Source organism: Meles meles, chromosome 1, assembly GCF_922984935.1.
Source record: "Meles meles chromosome 1, mMelMel3.1 paternal haplotype, whole genome shotgun sequence".
In the NCBI taxonomy this organism is placed as follows: Eukaryota; Metazoa; Chordata; class Mammalia; order Carnivora; family Mustelidae; genus Meles; species Meles meles.
The window spans coordinates 135958069-135977785 of record NC_060066.1 but is presented as its reverse complement, the minus strand read 5'-3'; the positions used below and the strand labels follow the sequence as shown (position 1 = coordinate 135977785).

General features: G+C 41.5%; 1 long non-coding RNA gene across 1 annotated transcript; it reads left to right on the top strand.

Moving 5' to 3' along the window:
- Positions 1–5461: 5461 nt before the first annotated feature.
- On the top strand, positions 5462–18754 carry LOC123936976. Its single transcript, XR_006817393.1, has 3 exons — positions 5462–5980; positions 11480–11553; positions 18313–18754. It is a non-coding gene; the product is annotated as an uncharacterized LOC123936976 (long non-coding RNA).
- Positions 18755–19717: the final 963 nt, after the last annotated feature.

Sequence of the window (19717 nt, the reverse complement as noted above, 5' to 3'; positions counted from 1 at the left end):
ATGTAGCGTAGATGTGGTGAATACCCTTGAATACCCTCAGCTTCTCTTTTCAGCTTTCTTCCTCGGGCTGCAGGTTTTGCAAAGGAACCTCGGAAGAACATGTGCGCTCACGTGTTCGTTCTCATGGGCCTAAACCAGACAGCACTTGATGGAGCCTTTTTAGTTCTGCAGTCTGACAACTAAGCACTCTGGATTCTCCTTTCCTGATTCTACTGTTATTTTCAAAAATTGAAATAATACTTATCTCTTTCCAAATACTACATATATACTTTTTAAATTTTGTTAACTGATGGTCTCTTTCCTGCCCACCCTCCTGAACTATAATTTCTTTGAGAATGGTATCTTTTTGTGTTTTATTTGCTGACACATGACCCCAGCACTTAGAACAGGGCTTGAAACATAGCAGATCTTCAATAAATATTTGTTGGTTGCATGAGTGAATAAACTGCAATCCTGGTTTTATATTTTTAATGTATCCCAAGGATAATAACAGAGCCTTATACTTAAAAAACATTCAAGAATTGTCTCTGGGTAAGTAAAAATTTAGCTCAGTGTCTCTTCCCTCTCTAAACCTATGGTCAATACAGCTGTCCATAATGTAGGGCTATGGTCGGCTGCTTGGACTTGCAGACTCCAAGTTGGGCATCTTAGCCAGATTGGAACATGATTCTTTGTGCTCACTGCTGAAGATTGTACTGGAAAGTAGTGGAAATCAGAAACACAGAGGGCTCTCAATAGGAGGGATATGCTAGCTGGACTTGGTGAATTTGCCACTTGAATATAGATTGGGAAACACAATTCATTTATGTGCTTCATTACATAAGTGAACTCCATGTTTAAAAATTCATGAGACTGCTATCTCCAATCATAAATTCAATTAACTTACCAGGCTGGAAAAACATAACTCAGGCAGACAAGATAATGAAGCCAAGCTCACGAGCATGGTCTCTCCCATTGAAAAGCTGCCCAGGAAGAAGATGATCAACTTAGTGATGCTGGATTCAGAACCAGGGAACTTAGTTCTAGAACTCAGATGTTGGATAGCCCACACTCTGACAACCAACGTGTCTTTCACCATTCCACCTCCAGCCAGGAGCCCTCCTGTCCTCTTGGGTTCGTGTGGATGGGCCAGCCAAATTTGTTTCTGAAACTCCCCCTTTTCTGTGCTTCTGTGGGTGATTAACACATTCCTCCAAGAAATATGTTAATGCTCCAATCAAGTCTTGTTCTGGCCTAGGAATCATTCTGTCTCACTAACTCTTAGATTGAACATGCATGAGAGTTCACTCCCAGCTAACCAGTCCTAAGGGCTCTTCTCTGAACCATTGGGTGACTTGACTTTATAGTTTAACTCTTCAGAGAGTATTGATTTCTGTCATTTCCAAATGTTTGGGCTGCCCTTCTGTCTCCCCTATTCACAGTCTTTGCCTATTAGGCAAGCTCCAAATATTAATGGGTTTGTTCTCCTGAGCAACCTCTCCCACAGAGAGCGGAGCAAAGTGACTCTCTGACCCAAATGTTTTGATCGCTGATGATTAGTTTCTTCCTATAAGTCATTAAGTTGTCTTTTTATTTTTTATTTATTTTTCAAGATTTATTTATTTATTTTAGAGAGAAAGAAACCGACCGAGTTGGGAGGGGGGCAGAGGGAGAGTGAGAGAGAGTCTTAAGCAGACTCTGCACTGAGTGCAGAGCCCAATATGGGGCTGGATCTCTCAACCCTGGGATCATGACCTGAGCCAAAGCCAAGGATGCTTAATTGACTGTGCTCCCCAGGTGACCCCAGTAAGTTGTCTTTTGAGGGTATATTGCCATCTTCAGTGAGGCAGCCTCCCCTCTATTGAGTTCAGCTTTTTCCTCTGGAGCGGAATCATTCCTGGGACATTGGAAAGGCACTGTAGGATTGAGAGAGATGTAGCCTGAGGGTGGTTCACATTAGTGGCTGTCTCTGTATGGGTTCCCCACCCCATTCCCACACCACAGCCCCTCATGCCTACACAGACCCTCCCACCTTAAGAACCTCTAAGCCCCCATACAGTGGATCCACCCTGTAGTTTTCATTGCCCTGCCTAAGTCTGGGGCCCAACCCATGACATGTATACGTTTGGGAGGTGAAAAGCTGAATTAGCAAGATGACAGATAGAATGATCCAGAAAAGCTTGTCCTTCTGGGAAGTAACAGTTCTCACACTAACTCTTGAGAAATAGGTCCCTGTGGTCTCAGGCAAGAAACCTATTAAGCTCATGGTCTGTGAAATGAAGGACCCAAAGCCTCTCCAAGGGCAGAGCCAATGTGGAGGAGCCATTGTTACCATCTTCACAACGATATAGCTCCTTTGATGATGCAAGAGAACTGACACACTCACCACATAAATGAAAGTAAATTTAATCACATTAGCTATACTTTGCATGATTTTGTTTATTAAAACTAGGAAACAGATGATACATTTAGAAACATTTTCATCAAATCAAAGGATTTGTTTGGATAGTGCTGTCCAATAGAAATATAATGTGAGCCACAAATGTGATTTAAAATTTTCTAGTGGTTGGGGCGCCTGGGTGGCTCAGTGGGTTAAAATTTTCTAGTGGTCACATTAAAAAAAAGGTAAAAAAAAAATTTCCTACCTACTTTTGTTAGATGTAATAAAAGATAAAATATGAAAAAAGTAAAAAGAAACAGGCAAAGTTAATTTCAAGAGTATGATCATCCAGTCCTGAGCAGAACTTTCCTCTTCCCTGTTGTGGAGGTAAACCTTAGTCTTAATATCTGGATTCCATGGGACAAAGGCAGGTCTTGCCTACATCCATTACTGACAGCAGGGGAAATTCAGGATTGAATTCTGGCACAAGGAAAGATTAGCAGTCCGTGGGGACCAGAGGTAGAAGAAAAAAATGTCCATAATCAAAACTTCTGACTTCATTTGGAAAATGTGATCCTAACTTACCAGGGAGATTACTTTCCTTTATCATTGCTTTGTCAAATTGACTCCTTTGAAAAGAGAAGCCACATTATTCTTTTTATTGCAACTTGTCTAGATGTTGCTGTGGGAATGCCCATACATAGTAAAACTAACTGGATCCTGAAAATTCTAGAGCAGCTTGCCAACAGCTTGGCATTCATGGCCTTCCTTTTGCCCTAAGATAAAGCATTTATGAAACACAAAGGTGTGCTGGGCCCTGTGATGTTTAAAGAAGAAGACAAACCCTTGTCATTTTGCTGAGTTAGGCTTTTGTTAGAAAACAATTGGGGTGGGGGGGCGCCTGGGTGGCTCAATGGGTTAAAGCCTCTGCCTTCGGCTCAGGTCATGATCCCAGAGTCCTGGGATCGAGCCCCGCATCAGGCTCTCTGCTCTGCAGGGAGCCTGCTTCCTCCTCTCTCTCTGCCTGCCTCTGCCTAGTTGTGATTTCTCTCTGTCAAATAAATAAAAAATATATTAAAAAAAAAAAAAGAAAACAATTGGGGTGGGGCACCTGGATGGCTCAGTGGGTTAATGCCTTCAGCTCAGGTCGTGATCTGGAGTCTGGGGATTGAGCCCTGCATCTGGCTCCCTGCTCAGTGGGGAGTCTGCTTCTCCCTCTGCTCCTGCTCATGCTCTCTCTCTCGCTCTCTCTCTCAAATAAATAAATAAAACCTTTAAAAAAGGAAACAATAGAATATCTAATAAAATGCTAATTATGGGACATTTACACTATATGTAATAAGGGTTCTTTTTTTTTTAAGATTTTATTTATTTATTTGACAGAGATCACAAGTAGGCAGAGAGGCAGGCAGAGAGAGAAAGAGAGAGAGGAGGAAGCAGGCTTCCCGCTGAGCAGAGAGCCCGATGTGGGGCTCGATCCCAGGACCTTGGGATCATGACCTGAGCTGAAGGCAGAGGCTTTAACCCACTGAGCCACCCAGGTGCCCCGTAATAAGCGTTCTGAGGAGAGAGAAAAAAAAAAGTAAGTTTTACTTAACCCAGTATAACCAAAACATTATCATTTCAATAGGTAGTGATAAAAAATTATTAATGAGATCTCTTACATTCTGGTTTTGGGATTTATTTATTTTTTTTTATAGCAAGTCTTTGAAACTCAGTGTAATTTATGCTTCTAGAATGTCTCCATTCAGACCAGCTGCATTGCATATTCTCGATAGCCACATGTGGCTGATGGCTGCTATTTGGACAGTCTGCTAATAAGACTATTCCATCCCACAAACATCCTGATTCATTGAAGTTCCATGGTTTTGAATTCCAGCTCAAGGAAAGCTTTATTAACTCACCTTGACCAGGGCTTCCTGGTATGGTTGATGAAGCTCATGTTCATAATGTGTTAATTATCTACTACCCTAGCCTCGTCCCTGGGGTATTCTGCTTCCCTTCTATGTGGCACGCAGAGTCAGAGTGAGTCCCCTCAAGTCGAAGTTAGATACTTCACTCCTCTGGTCAAAACCTTTCCACGGCGTCCCATCTCAGTCTTTCATAGCCTATAAAGCTGGCCCCTGCCTCCATTTCTAATTTCCTACCATTCTGTCCCTCATTTGCACAGCCAAATGACTTTGTTGCTGTTCCCTGACCACACCAAGCACACTCCTGCCCCAAGACTTTGCGCTTGCTTCTTCCCTTCTGCCTGGAATGCGTTCCCCCACATCTTCCCAGGGCTCGCCACGAAATGGCACTTATCAGAGGAGCCTTCCTTGACCATTCCATATAATAGCCCTTAAAGAGGGTTTCTCTTGAGGCTTTTCTTATCACTCTGCATCCTCACCCACTTAGGACCTGCCTTATTTCCCAGCTCTTGATTGTTGCTTAGTTCATTTTCTGTCCTCCCCCGCCCCACCCTTCTAGACTTACTCTGTTTCCATTGGAGGTGCTGAAGTCCCAGCAGCAATAGTATCTGGCACGTGGTAGGTGTTTATCAAACACTGGTGAATGGATAAAAGAAGAAATCCAACTGGGTAAGAAATGCTTATAGGAATTATAGGCTCTTATAACAACAATAGATTTATATTTAAGATCCTTATTTGAGTTTAGTCTTGGAACCAAGCGTTTCCGCCAGTGGTAAAGAACTCCTCTCAACAGAAACGCGACAGGCCTCTCATCCAAGGTCACCCCACCCCACTCAGGCTCTCTCTCCCTACTCCAGTATTGCTTTTCTTATCACTTCTCAGCTGTTACAGGCCCAGATTAGACACCCTGTGTTTTTATTTGATGAATCACAAACTGACAGTCACTAAATTCTCGGATGTGCTGTGTTGCCGGGGTGTCCGCTCACAGCACCTCAGATTGCTTAAAACCAGATCAGTAACCTCGGTCAAAGAATACCCGTCCCGTGACTGCTGGTCCTTCTCTTTATTAATTAGTATTTACATACATTCCCTTCCGGAATGCAGGGGTGGGGGATGGGAAAGCCTCCGTATTTGTTTTTCAGGTCTCTGGAACTCACACTTCGTTTCCGGTCCGGCTGGGGCATGCGCAGACACAGTCAGCCTCCGCCGCTTCGTGCCCTTCCAGCCGCTGCGTGTCCTTTGTCCCGCTTCTGAGCAGACTGCGGGAGCTGCTTACCAATGAACCGCGAAGCTGGCTTTATAAAAGCCCTCTGGCACTACCTCTGTGAGGTTGCGGAGTATCTACCTTAATTAGCCTACTCTCTGGCAGGGCCTTTTCCAGGGCCCACACCACCGAGCCGCGAAGTCGCGGGTCAGGGGTGGAATAATATCCGGGGCTCACAAGGTCACACCAGCATCTAACCTGAACGCCCTCCACGCGTGCCTCAGCCATCGTGTTCTCACCAGGTGAACCGCATAACCTAGCGGGTGGATGTATTGGCTGTGGGACTGGCCCACTGTGAGCCCACAGAGGTCTGCATGCTTGGAGCCACTGGAAGGAACACCATCGAGAGGAAACACAGCCACAGGTGCAGCTCCTCAACCCGCGGCGCTCCGTGATTAAGCACGTGCTCCCCGGGGAGGCCGAGAAGAGAGAGTCGTCATCTCCCTGGTAGGCATTCTTACTTTCCGTTGACAGGATACAGTGAACGCACAGAGAATTCGCACTCGTGGAGGACAAACCTCGAACACCTTTTTTTATAAGGACGTAGAAAAGTTTAATGGCCACAGGACTTTGGAAACTGCCTGTCAGAACTAAGAAAGTATTTAGAATGTATTAGAAGCTGTAAGGTTTCTTGCACAGCTGAGTCGAGGTTTAAATGTCAGGCATTCTGGCCCACACTATGCAAAATTGTCCCTGTTATTCTCGCTCCTGTATGCTGTTTGTTTCTTGAATAGTAGGAGTTAATATCCATTGGGTTTTTTGTTTCTTACCTGCATCCCTGGCTAGACTATAAAGCCCATAAGGGCAACAGAACGTATGTATTTTATTCATCCTTATATACCCAAGAACAAGTATATACCTAGCATGTAGAAAGATATAAAATGATATTGACTACTAATAACACTAGTTGGATGAATAGATCAATGACAGTCTTTCAACAACATCTTTAAGCTAAAACATTGATTCATATCAATTTCAAAAGTTTAAACTATTTTTGAAAGAGATCATCAACTAATTCAATCCAGGAGTTAAACCATGGTAATTCTTGAGAAGAAAGTGATTCTAACTAGACAAACAATAATTTGTGTTCCAGAATTTTATATTCATGTAATGCAGGTATCCTCCGCTATTAGAAAGTAGAGTATTCCTATGAAACTTTCATAAGCCCATAGAGTATTCCTATGAAACTTTCATAAGCATAAAGCCAAGGGTATCCTCCACTAATATAGGTCTTTCCTAAAAAACAACAACAACAACAAAACAGAGTGGCACAAAGCAGGCTTTTTCAGAAGGCAGGGGATACCTGTATCAGGCTTTACCCACAGAGAACTAGGGTGTGAGGACACTGGCTTACAAAGAGCCAGGAATGTGAGTGAAGGTTGGACAGGAGCTCAGTAATGCATGGCTTTACCTGCCACGCTAGGACCCTAAGCTCCATTTACTTCATGTGCATAGATGTTTATCAGTGACATGTGCTCCAGGGAGCATAATATGAATTAGATATGCTGTTTATAGTCAATGGCCCCAGAGCCTATCAGAGGGAGACAAACTTGATTATGTTGACAGGCACACAAATAGAAATATGGTCACTGTGTTTAGTCACTCAGAGGAGAGGTAGCTTGTTTCCCTAGTGTGCTGGGGACACTTCCCACAGGAGGTGCCCTAACCCTTCCCCTAGAAGAGCCCATGTTAGAGCCTTGACACCTGCTCTTCCCACTCCCAGAAAGACCCTGACCCCAGATTTTCCAAACCACCTCAGACCACCTCAGACTACCCACTTGGTTGCTATTTCTCTGGGTGTTTTTCTTGACACTTAACATTATCTGAATTTATCCTGATGTTTATTGGTGTCCTTGTTTGGTGTCTGTCTTATCCTTCAAGCGCATAAGCTCTGTGAGAGCAGAAACCTGGTTTTCATTTGCATTAATGTATGCACAGTAGCTAGAAAAGTGTCTGAGATATAGTAGGAAACCAGTACATGCTTGTGGAGGAGCTGAAGGGCTCAACAGCACTAAGAAGCCATTGTAACTTCTTGATTGTGCAGAGACATGACGAAATTGTTCTGGAAAAACAATTCTGGCAGTGGGTTTAGGATGAGTTGTGTGAGACACATTCTTGGGGCAAGAACAATGAGAAAATTCCTAAAGTCAGTTAAATGTGAGTGCCACGTGTCAAGATAGGGGCCGTGGCAGGAGGCGTGGAAGGATGCTATGAATCCAAGTCATATATTGAGAGAGGAGACTCCAAGGACACCGGCCTCCCTACTCATCTTGGGGCCCCAGCTCATTCCCACATCAGCTTTGCAGTTGTCCTTTCTGCAATTCTCCTTCCCCAGATCTTTGCATTTCATTTAGGTTTCTGTTCATCGGTCAGAAGTTCTTTCTTTAGAGAGGTTCTTTTCTGACTCCATTATCTAGAAGCATTCCACCCTATACCCTGGTTTTGTTTTTCTTCCCAGCACACTCACCCCCTAGCCCCCCACCCTGCGATTACCTTATACGTTATATGTAAATTTCCTGAGGCCAGGAGGACACAAACTCTGTTCACCTTGTTTACCACTGTATCTCCAATGGGTGACACATAACAGGAGCTCCACACGTATTTGCTGAGTGAATAAACAGGTTAGATTGAGTATGGTGGTGATTAACAAGACAGCTGATCAAGAGAGATCTGAGTCATTAGGAAATTAAAATAACAAAAATAGAGAGCTTTTCATTAAGACAGACTCCACTAAGCCTCTACTTTACAGCATCAAACAGAACCTGACACATAATAGGCCCACACAATAGATTGATTTAAAGTGAATGAAAGGACACTTTGTTTGCTCTTCTAGTCACTGGGTGTTGAGAAATCAATAAAAATGACGTCCTCAGTGAAGAACTTCCTTTCTTCAGAGATTTTACTAATTCATACTGGCTCTAGCATTGTTTTATATATACCAGTAAAAGTTTGCTGGATATAAGTAAACCATCTGCACCATGGATTTTTCAAGTTATTTTCTTAATGGTTGCCCTAGAGTTACAACTGACATCTTGTAAAATTTTCATGTGAATGAATAACAACATACTTTTAAAAGTATATAAAAATTTTGCTCTTTTATAGCTTCATTATCTTCCCACTCCTTCACTATTATCATCATAAAAATTACATCTTCATACATTATATGCCTATCAGCAAAGATTTGTGGTTATTGTTTTATGCAGTTGTCTTTTAAATCAAATAGGAGAAGGGGCACCTGGATGGCTCGGTTGGTTAAGCATCTGACTCTTGGTTTTGGCTCAGGTCGTGATCTCAGGGTTATGATATTGAGCCCTATGATGGGCTCAGTGGAAAGTCTGCTTGGGATTCTCTCTTTCCCTCTCTCTCTGCCCCTGCCTCCCCCCTCCACCCAACCACACACACTCTCTTTCTCAAATAAATAAATAAATAAATAAATCTTAAAAAAAAAAATCAAATAGAAAATGAGTTACAAAAAAATAATAAATTTATACTGTCTTTTGTATTTACAGTGCAGTTATCTTTACGAGTGCTTTTTATTTCTCCATGTGGATTCAAGTTATTGTCTAGAGTACTTTCACCTAAGCCTGAAGGAAGGACTGTGTTTTGTAGGTCAGGTTTACTAGTGACACATTCTCTCAGTTTTTATCTGGGAATGTCCTAATTTCTTTATAGTTTTGCTAGATATAGAATTCTTGTGACGGTCTTTCTCTCAGTACTCTGAATATGTCATCCCTGAATATGGCATCCCTCACTGCCTTCTGGCCTCCATAGGCATGGATGAGAAATCAGCTGTTAATGTTACCAGACTCTCTTGCTGACTTCAAGCTTCTCTTTTTGTCTTTAGAGTTTAGCAGTTTGATTATGATTTAAGTGTTAATCATTTTCAGCTTATTCTACTTGGACAATTTTTTTCCCTCCCTCCCTTCCTTCCTTCCTTCCTTCATTCCTTCCTTTTTAGCTTCTCGAATGTGTAGATTATGTTTTTCATGAAATTTGGAAAGTTTTCAGTAAATATTTCTTCAAAATTTTCCCCTATCCCTTTCAGTCCTCTTTTTTGGAACTGTCATTATACATATCTTGGTATGTTTGATGGTGTCCCATAGGTCTCTGGGGGCTCTGTTAATCTTTCTTCATTCTTTTTGTTTTTTCTTTGCCTCAGACTATATAACCTCAGTTAACCTATATTAAAATTCATTCTTTCTTCTTTCTTCTGCCAATCTAAATATGCTGTTGAACTCCTGTGGTGAATTTTTATATTTCAGTTATTGAACTTTTTAACTTTGGAGTTCCTATTTGGTTCTTTTTTATAATTCTTATCTATTTGGTGAGACATCCTTCTCTTACTTGTCTTTAGTTCTTTAGACATGGTTTTCTTTAGTTCTTTGAACATATTTCAAGTAACTGATTTGAAGTCTTTGTCTAGTAAGTCCAGCATCTGGGCTTCCTCAGAGATGGTTTCTACTGACTGCATTTTTCCCCTGAAAAAAGGCCGTATACGCCATATGGCCTTTTTTCTTTGCATGTTTCGTATTTTTTATTGAAAATTGTATGTTCAAATAATATAACGTTGTGAGGCTGAGAATCATTCTGTCCTCTCCTAGCATGTGCTGTTGCCGTTGATTTGTTTAGGTGGCTTTTCTGAACTGAGTCTGCCGTTTAATTCTGTATATTTTGTCATGTGTGGCCACTGAATTCTCTGCTCATTTAGCTTAGTGGCCAGTTTGTGATTCAATAGAAATTTCACTAAATGTGTGGGAGATTGCTGAGGAACTCTGTATGAGTATTTGGGGGCACACCTTCAACATTCAGATAGGCATTTTCCAAATTTTTTTTATTTGGGGGTTACAGAGAGAGAGAGGGAGAGAATCTTAAGCAGTCTCCATGATCAGCACAGAACCTGACATGGGGCTGAAATCAAGAGTTGGACACTTAGCCAACTGAGCCACCCATGCACCCCGACAGTTTCCAACTCGTAGCCTTTACTTCCTGCTTATGTAAAGCCTGAAGGTCAGTCAGAGGTGAGAATTTAGGCCCCTTCTCGGGTCTTTTTTGAGCATGTTCATGACTTTGGCCATGCATGAAGCCTTCTAGATTCCCACAGATATATGAAAGCTTTTCAAAGCTCCCTATAGATATCTCAGTTCCCACCTTTTTCTTTTAAGCTTTTTGGTTAGGCTGTTGTTTGACCCAATTCTTATCTGCCACCCTAGGCAGCTGTAATGTTTTCAATTAATGATTCTGGGAAAAGATTCTTCCTAGTGGGTAAGTTCCAAGTCAATCCAAGTAAAGACAGCTTTGTAAGCAGAGTCTTCTAAGAATGACCAGATAGACCAAATACTGCCAATTTTCTGAAAATAGAATTTTGAAGGAACCCAAACCCCATTCTGCCCCCTCCAGTGGTTGCCACACTGTTGGTTTCCACTGTGCTTGAGGACCACTGATTTTCAAGTCTACTTTTGAGTTGCAGAGGAGTAATGGAGATAGAGCAAGTTAAAATGTCACAAAGCTTGCTGGTCTTGAGATCAAGCCTTTCTTCCTGAATAGACTCTTCCCAGATTGCCATAAGCCTTTGATTAATTTTAAGAGTTCTGAAAAAGTTAATTCTGACAATTTTTATAAATGTTCTCACTGCTTTTATGGAGATTTTCAGAGGTCCATTCTCTGCCACTTTTGCTAATATTCCTCCACAGATTCTTTCAGTAGAATTTATCTTTTCCTTGGCATAAACATTTTCTAAACATTGACCATCTAAAGTTTCAAATAGTTTACATTTGTTCTAAATTGTTAGGAAACGAGTTTTCTGAAATAAATGTTTGTTCTTATAAAACTACCAAGGAAACAAGGCAATTAAAGGATGAAAGACAGATAAGCCACAGAAAAAAAGAAATTGTTCATGTCTGTCTACAACTTTCACTGCTACTTATGTCCTTTTGCTTTTTGTTTTAGCATGGACCTGCTTATCTTGAAACTACCTGATTACAGTTCAGCCGTGCATCAGTTCCACATCTCCCTGGGCCCAGGTAAGCATTGAACAGAGTGAGACTGAGGTAGTCTTCAGCAGCTCCTTCACTTTGGCCATCTTTATTGTACTAGTTCAGGTTGCCATAACAAAATACCACAGACTGTGGGTGGCTTAAATAACAAATTTATTTTCTCACAGTTCTGGAAATTTGAAGTTCAAGATTAATGTGCCAACAGGTTTGGTTTCTCCTGAGGTCTCTCTTTGGCCTGTCAATGGCCGCTGTCTCTTTGTGTCCTATGGCTTTTCCTCTGTTCACACATGCTCCTGTTGTATCTTCTTCTTCTTATGAGGACACCAACCCTATTGGATTAGGGCCCCACACTTGTGACCCCATTTAATCTTAATTATCTCCTTAAGGCCCTGTCTCCAAATATAGTCACATTGGGGGTTAGGGTTTCAACATATGAATGGTTGGGAGGGCGGATGCAGTTCAGTTTGTGACAAGTTTCTAACACAATAAGTAGGTTCTCCATAAACATTTCTATTGATGATATGCATCCTTTTTTGTCCCTTGTCGTTTATGTTTGTGTACCATCCTTTATTCCTCTGTAACACCTCAAACTAGGCACTGTGGTTTCTGATCTATTGGGAGAGCAGCACTGTGTGGAGCTTCCAGAGTAATCTCAGTGCCAGAGACTACCTTTCATCAAGAATCTGAGAATTGTGCCAAGTGATGGGCCAGAGCTCCTATCAGAAACTTCTCTGACCAAAGGTTGTGGCATGCACTAAAGCATTGTAGGGGGGGAAAGGCCCAAGTTTAAGTCTGAGGTTTATTGTTTATTTCCCTCTGACCATAGACAAGCTACTTAGCTTCTCAGAGTCTTAGTTATTCCATTTTTATAAGAAAGGACAGATCAGGTGCTCTATATGGTTAGTTCCACGATTTTGTCTCTCATCTTCTGGAAATCTCTACTGAGAGTGGAGTGCAGATTCTGCCTAAGGAAGAATCTGTATTTTTAATGCTGATATCAGCACAGGTGCTCTAGTTGGGAAGATGGGAGCAGAGAGATACATACATGGGGTAAATGTTTGGGGGAGAAAACTTGGAAATGAGCCTTTAAAGGAACAAAATATGTGCACTCTGAGGCTGTCTTTTGATGGTGTTATTCATGAATTCCTCACATATAGTAAGAAAGAACTCAGTTTAGCAGTTTAGACAAAGAAGGATCCATTGTGGGTTATTAATCCCTGATAGTCATGAATAGGAAGTAAATTCAGAGTCAAGAGACAGAACCTTCATTTGCCCAGTGTCACAGATACAGTAGTCTCATGTTACTGTATTTTGATGTAGGAGCCACATTTTGTATATTTCTCTATTCCTAGCACCACACAGCACAGAACAGAGCAGACAGTCAGTGGACATCATAATCCTTGTTCTCCAAATGGAATTTTCTTTATGTTACCTGATGAAAAAGAGAGACAAAATCAAGACCCAATTTTCATACTGACTTTGTCCCTTTAATTGTTGGAGAACTAGATCTCATGATTTTCAATAAATTCAATGGAAATTTTACTCACCTTGGGAGTTAACAGTTTAAGCCTTTGCCTGCCCAGAGTGTGGTATTCAGGCTAACTGCCTTGGTGTCAGCCTTCATGGACAGCTTGTAAGTACGAGGGCGGCCGCAGCTAACAAGAGGGGGAGGCTTAGGCTGTAACCAGAGCTGGATTTAAGCTCTGCCTCTGTCACTCACAATCTTATAACTTTGGCGAAGTGTTCACCTCTTGAAGTCCAGTTTTCTCAAACCTCAGAGTCATTGTGAAGATCAGTTTTTATTTATTTTTATTTTTTTAAAAGATTTTTATTTATTTGACAGACAGAGACCACAAGTAGGCAGAGAGGCAGGCAGAGAGGGGGGAAAGCAGGCTAAGTAGGCAGAGACGCAGGCAGAGAGAGAGGAAGGGAAGCAGGCTCCCTGCAGAGCAGAGAGCCCAATGCGGGTCTCCATCCCAGGACCCTGAGATCATGACCTGAGCTGAAGGCAAAGGCTTTAACCCACTGAGCCACCCAGGCGCCCCATGAAGATCAGTTTTTAAAAGGCATGAAAGTACACAAGGATGGGCACAAAAGTGGAAAGCACAGAAAATGTTAGCTTGAAGAACTGATAGTCATGGGTAGGAAGAACTTTGTATTTCGTAATTTTACTTTTTTAAGATTTATACATCCTACTATAACAATGATATTTATTACATTCTTATAATAATTTATAATATTATTATAATAATGATTTTAAATATTATCATATCCACATACTTTAACCCTTTGTACTTTAACATCATTAGATTTGGGTGCTTGTGAATCATGGGTACTTGAGCAACCCAAGAAATCATTAGTCTTTTTAGATGTTCTTTTAGAAAGTCCCATAAACCAGCATCCCTCATCATTGAGGGCTTGGAAAGTTTGGAAAAAAACAAGTCAAAAGATGGATGCAGTCAAGGGAGGTCAAGAAGAAAAAAGATCATTAAAAGTCGTAAAATATTTGCTCTCATCTCATACATTCGTATTTATAAACAGTAGCACATTCTTTATGAAATAATGCTTAAAATCCTTGAGGACTTACATGTAATATCTCCAAAGCCTTCTCAAGAAATAAAACATAAATAAGTTCTTGATACTGATATAAATATTTTAAAAGTCTTTCCAAACCAGTGAGTCTAAATACTTCACTTCCTTCTGTTTTCCCAGCCTTCCTTCTTCAAATGAGGATTCTTGTTATCTTTAGATCCTAAAGGCACTTTGGATTTATATACTGATGATTGGGGGGTCAAATTTCAAGAGTCTTCTCTCTTAAGTATTTAGGAATATAGTAGTTTCCCATTTCGACAGGGGATATGTGCCAAGACCCTCAGTGGATGTCTGAAAGCACAGACTGTGAGAGTACGGAACCCCATACAGACTATGCTTCTTCCTCTACGTACATACCTCTGATAAAGTTTAATTTATAAGTTATTAGGCCCAGGGAGAGATTCACAATGTTAAACAGTAATAAAATAGAATAATTATAACATAACTCTAATAAAGGTTATGTGAATGTGGGGTCTGTTTCTCTCTCTCTCTCTCTCAAAATACTGTATTGTATTCCATTCACCTCCTTCTTGAGGTGATGTGAGATGATAAAATGCCTACGTGAGGAGATGAAGCAAGATGAATGATGTCGGTGTTGGGACACAGTGTTAGGTGACTACTTGACCTTCTGATGATACATTAGGAGGATCTTCTAGTTCCAGATGGGTGACTGAAACCTCTAATGAGGGCAAACTGGTGTATTTTAAACCAGTGCACCCAGATAAAGAAAGACTGTCTGAAAATACACTAGCTTTGCCTCAAATTGTTGGAAACCTAGTGAGCAGTTAGTATTTTAGAAGCCCTGAAGATCTGAAGCAGGGTAGTTGTGATCTTGGAGAGGGAAGAAAACAGCTGAGCTATGTGTGCTAGAGAAAGCTTTTGGTCAGATCGCTATTAAAAATAGGAAGGTTAGTCTGATGGGGCCAATGATTTAAGCCTCATTGGATCAAATAAACAGTTCATGATCTCATTTTTTTTTTTGTTCTTTTTTTCCTGCTCAATTTTTCTTAAAAGATTTTATTTATTTATTTGACAGAGATCACAAGTAGGCAGAAAGGCAGGCAGAGAGAGAGGAAGAAGCAGGCTCCCTGCAGAGCAGAGAGTGTGATGCGGGGCTCGATCCCAAGACCCTGGGATCATGACCTGAGCCGAAGGCAGAGGCCTAACCCACTGAGCCACCCAGGTGCCCTCTTGCTCAATTTTTTTAAAAAATTTTAAAATTTCTTTTCAGTGTACCAGAATTCATTGTTTATGTACCACACTCAGTGTTCCATGCAATACGTGCCCTCTATAATACCCGCCACCAGGCTCACCCAACCTCCCACCCCCCCACCCCTTCAAAACCCTCAGATTGTTTTCCAGAGTCCATAGTCTCTCATGGTTCGTCTCCCCTTCCAATTTCTCCCAACTCCCTTCTCCTCTCCATCTCCCCATGTCCTCCATGTTATTCCTTATGCTCCACAAAGAAGCAAAACCATATAATAATTGATTCTCTGCTTGACTTATTTCACTCAGCTGGGGAGTAAGAAATGATCCGACAGGGTGCCTGGTGGCTCAGTGGGTTAAAGCCTCTCCCTTCGGCTCAGGTCATCATCTCAGGGTCTTGGGATCGAGCCCCGCATCAGACTCTCTGCTCCGCAGGGAGCCTGCTTCTTCCTCTCTCTCTGCCTGCCTTTCTGCCTACTTGTGATCTCTGTCTGTCAAATAAATAAATAAACAAATAAATCTTAAAAAAAAAAAAAAAAGAAAGAAAAGAAATGATCCAACATCCACACTTGGCTGAAATGCCAGAAACTGAAGTCACAATAGCCTGGGGTTGACTGAGGCATCCTAGCTTCTCTGAGATATTTGGGGAGGATTTTTGCAGTGACCAGAGGCGTCTCCACAGTTGACGTACACGCACACCTTCCCATGTCCTCTCCCTACAGACCACAGGCTCTCCCTCATTTTCTGGGACTCCACATCTCACCCTCTTTGTAGCAGTTACAGTCACAATTTTTCCTGAGCCAGGGCATGGGGATAAGTGAAAGCAGCACACAACAGAGCCAGAGGTCTCAGCAAATGAAATGGCCATTTATTTTCTTCCCTTGTGCTGCCACAAAATTTCCTGAGTGTCTCACTCAAACATGGGGTATTTTTTTCTTCCCCTATGGGGTTATTTTTTAAAAACTTCCCAAGCCAGACAGTAAACTTTAGGTCACAGTATATGGACCAAATGCCCATCAGTAATAGAATGAATAATCAAGCCATGTTCAACACAGTGGAAGGCACTGCGGCAGTTCGAAGGAGGCATCTACTGCAAATACCGCCATATGGGTGGGTGGCTCTCAGAAACATGGTATTCAGTGAGAGAAGCCAGGCACTGCAGGGTGGACGCTGTTTACTTTCTTTTACATAAAACACAGAAACAGGCAAACTAATCAGGTACTATCCCTCTGGGGAAGGAGGTCTAAGAGGGTGACCTGGGTTGGGGGGGGGGAGCTGCTGGTGATACTCTGGTTTTGTTGTTGTTGTTGTTGTAGTTCAGAGTGCTGGTCACCTAGCTGTGTTCTTTGTGAAAATTCATTAACTGTACGATAATAATATGTACCCTTTCTGTATATTTCATTTCATTAAAAAGCTTTTAAAAATGATTAATGGAAAGCAAGTATGCCTCCATTCCTTGGCCAAAATCTTTTCTCATTTCGGGCTGACATCCCTCACCCCATCTCCGACCTTTTCTGCACAGACAACCTCTGTCTGGAGAACGCCCTTCCAGACTTTCTAAAACCTTCCCTGAGGGCATCCCTGGTAAACACAATCAGGGGTCTGTGATTTTTGGAGACTTAACGGTTTGCAGATTTCTGTGTCAGGGATTTTGGGCATTGCTGACAGGCAAGGAATGATGAACTTTTGAAGTCAGCTCTGTGGGAGTTATGTGAACAGTCCGCTAACCGATGTCTTTAGTTCGCAAAGATTTCAGGAAGATGCTGATTATTTTATGGTGAGCTGGCAGTGGTGATTATCAGCCAGCATGGCTTTTGTGTACTTTACTTAGTGATGTGTGGTTTCATACGGTCACTTAATTTACAGGGCAAAGGAGTAGCTCAGATGTGAGGATGCTAGGACACAGGTCACAAAAAGGCCTTTTGAGCATTGAAATGCTGGCAATTATTTAAATGTTTTATTTGCTCTTTGTTTTTATACTGATGGGTTGATGATCAATGTTGTCCCATTATTATTAATAAGCAAGAAAGAAGAGCAAATCAATTCATTGATTCGCTTTGATATTTGTTCAATGAAAAAACAAATTGGTGAAAAAAGTTTTCTACCACTTGTGATGTGGGAATACGGACATATCTTGATTTCATCAGAAGGAATATCTTGAGGCAGTTTTAAAATACTTGAGTCTTGAAAAAATGTGAAAAGGAAGTACAATGTATATTTTTTTTCTGGATTAAAAATTATGTTTAAAGAGGGCCGCTTTGGTGACTCAGTCAGTTAAGCGTCTGACTCTTGATTTTGGCTCAGGTGGTGATCTCAGGGTCGTGAGACTGAGCCCAGCTAACAAGTTCCATGCATGAAGCCTGCCTGATACTCTCTCCCCCTTCTCCCACTACTCTTCCCTCTGTTCTCCCTACTCACATGTGCTCTTTCTTTCTCTCTCTCTCTCAAAAAAAAAAATTATGTTTAAAGGAAAAAATGAATCCCTCTGTTTTAGTTACTAACGTTGAAAGTTACTGAAACATAATTTGAGACACTTCCTTAGGAAAGCTTTTAAAGAATGACTTTTCACAAAATCCCCTCAAAAAAAGAAACTCTATTTTGACAAGAAGGCATTTGAGTATAATCTTAAATTCTTAAATAGATGCCTGTGGTACAAATTCTTCATATGGCAGATCTCATTCTCTGAAGTATAGGAGGTAAGAAGCTGCCTGATGTAAGTTTTTTCCTCTCTAGCCTCATTTAATGATGGGTTAGAGGCCCAAACAGTAATCCTTTCTTCTGCATTTTAATAAAACTGTTATCAGCTTTGCCTTTGGCTTCAGCTTCTGTAATGTGCTATTAGCACCATGTGTAATGGAGTTGGCAGAAAACAGTTGCATCGCCCTGAACCTTAAATCCGGATTCAAATTCTAATTCTGCTCCATACTAGATAAGAGACATTGGGGTTCAGAATATGCCACCCCAAAATACGATATCTTTTGTTACCAGATACAACAGCATATACTGGAGTATCTTGAAGAGTTTCAGCTGAAGGAGTCTGAGAAAGTTGCAGAAGTGGGGAAGTCTCTGTGACTTTCTCCTGCCTTCTTCCTTCGAAGCAGGTCATAAAAACCCTTGTGTGAGAGGTGCTGTCCCTACACCCAGAGGAAAAGAACATCCTTACCTTCAAGATGGAGGGACACTAAGAAAAATCCGGACACACCGGCCTTGCTAAGTTCCCCCCAACTTGCTACACTTATCCTGTCTTACCGTATTTCTCCACAACGGTCCATTCATCATCAAACCCTGCATAAAAAACTCTCAGCTTGAACAGTTTCTTCAGGTTCTCAGTCCCTTATGAAGGCCCCCATGTCGCATCAAACTTATGTTAAATAAAGTTGTATGCGACACAGGTAGCAACCTCTTTGACCTCAGCCTCAGCAACTTCTTCCTAGGAGCATTGCCAAAGGCAAGGGAAGCAAGGGCAAACATGAACTATTGGGACTTCATCAAGATCAAAAGCTTTTGCACAGCAAAGGAAGCAGTTAACAAAACCAAAAGACAACTGACAGAATGGGAGAAGATATTTGCAAACAACATATCAGATAAAGGGCGAGTATCCAAAATCTATAAAGAACTCATCAAACTCAACACCTAAAGAACGAACAATCTAATCAAGAAATGGGCAGAGGACATGAACAGACATTTCTGCAAAGAAGACATCCAGATGGCCAACAGACACATGAAAAAGTGCTCCACATCACTCGGCATCAGGGAAATACAAATCAAAACCACAATGAGATACCACCTCACACCAGTCAGAATGGCTAAAATTAACAAGTCAGGAAATGACAGATACTGGTGAGGATGTGGAGAAAGGGGGACCCTCCTACACTGTTGGTGGGAATGCAGGCTGGTGCAACCACTCTGGAAAACAGCATGGAGGTTCCTCAAAAAGTTGAAAATAGAGCTACCCTATGACCCCGCAATCGCACTACTGGGTATTTACCCTAAAGATACAAATGTAGTGATCCGAAGGGGCACATGCACCCGAATGTTTATAGCAGCAATGTCCATAATAGCCAAACTATGGAAAGAACCTAGATGTCCATCAACAGATGAATGGATAAGGAAGAAGTGGTATATATATACAATGCAATACTATGCAGCCATCAAAAGAAATGAAATCCTGCCATTTGCAATGACATGGATGGTACTAGAGGGTATTTTGCTTAGCAAAATAAGTCAGTCAGAGAAAGACAACTATCATATGATCTACCTGATATGAGGAAGTTGAGAGGCAACGTGGGGGATTTGGGGGGTAGGAAAAGAATAAATGAAACAATATGGGATTGGGAGGGAGACAAACCATAAGAGACTCATAATCTCACGAAACAAACAGGGTTGCTGGGGG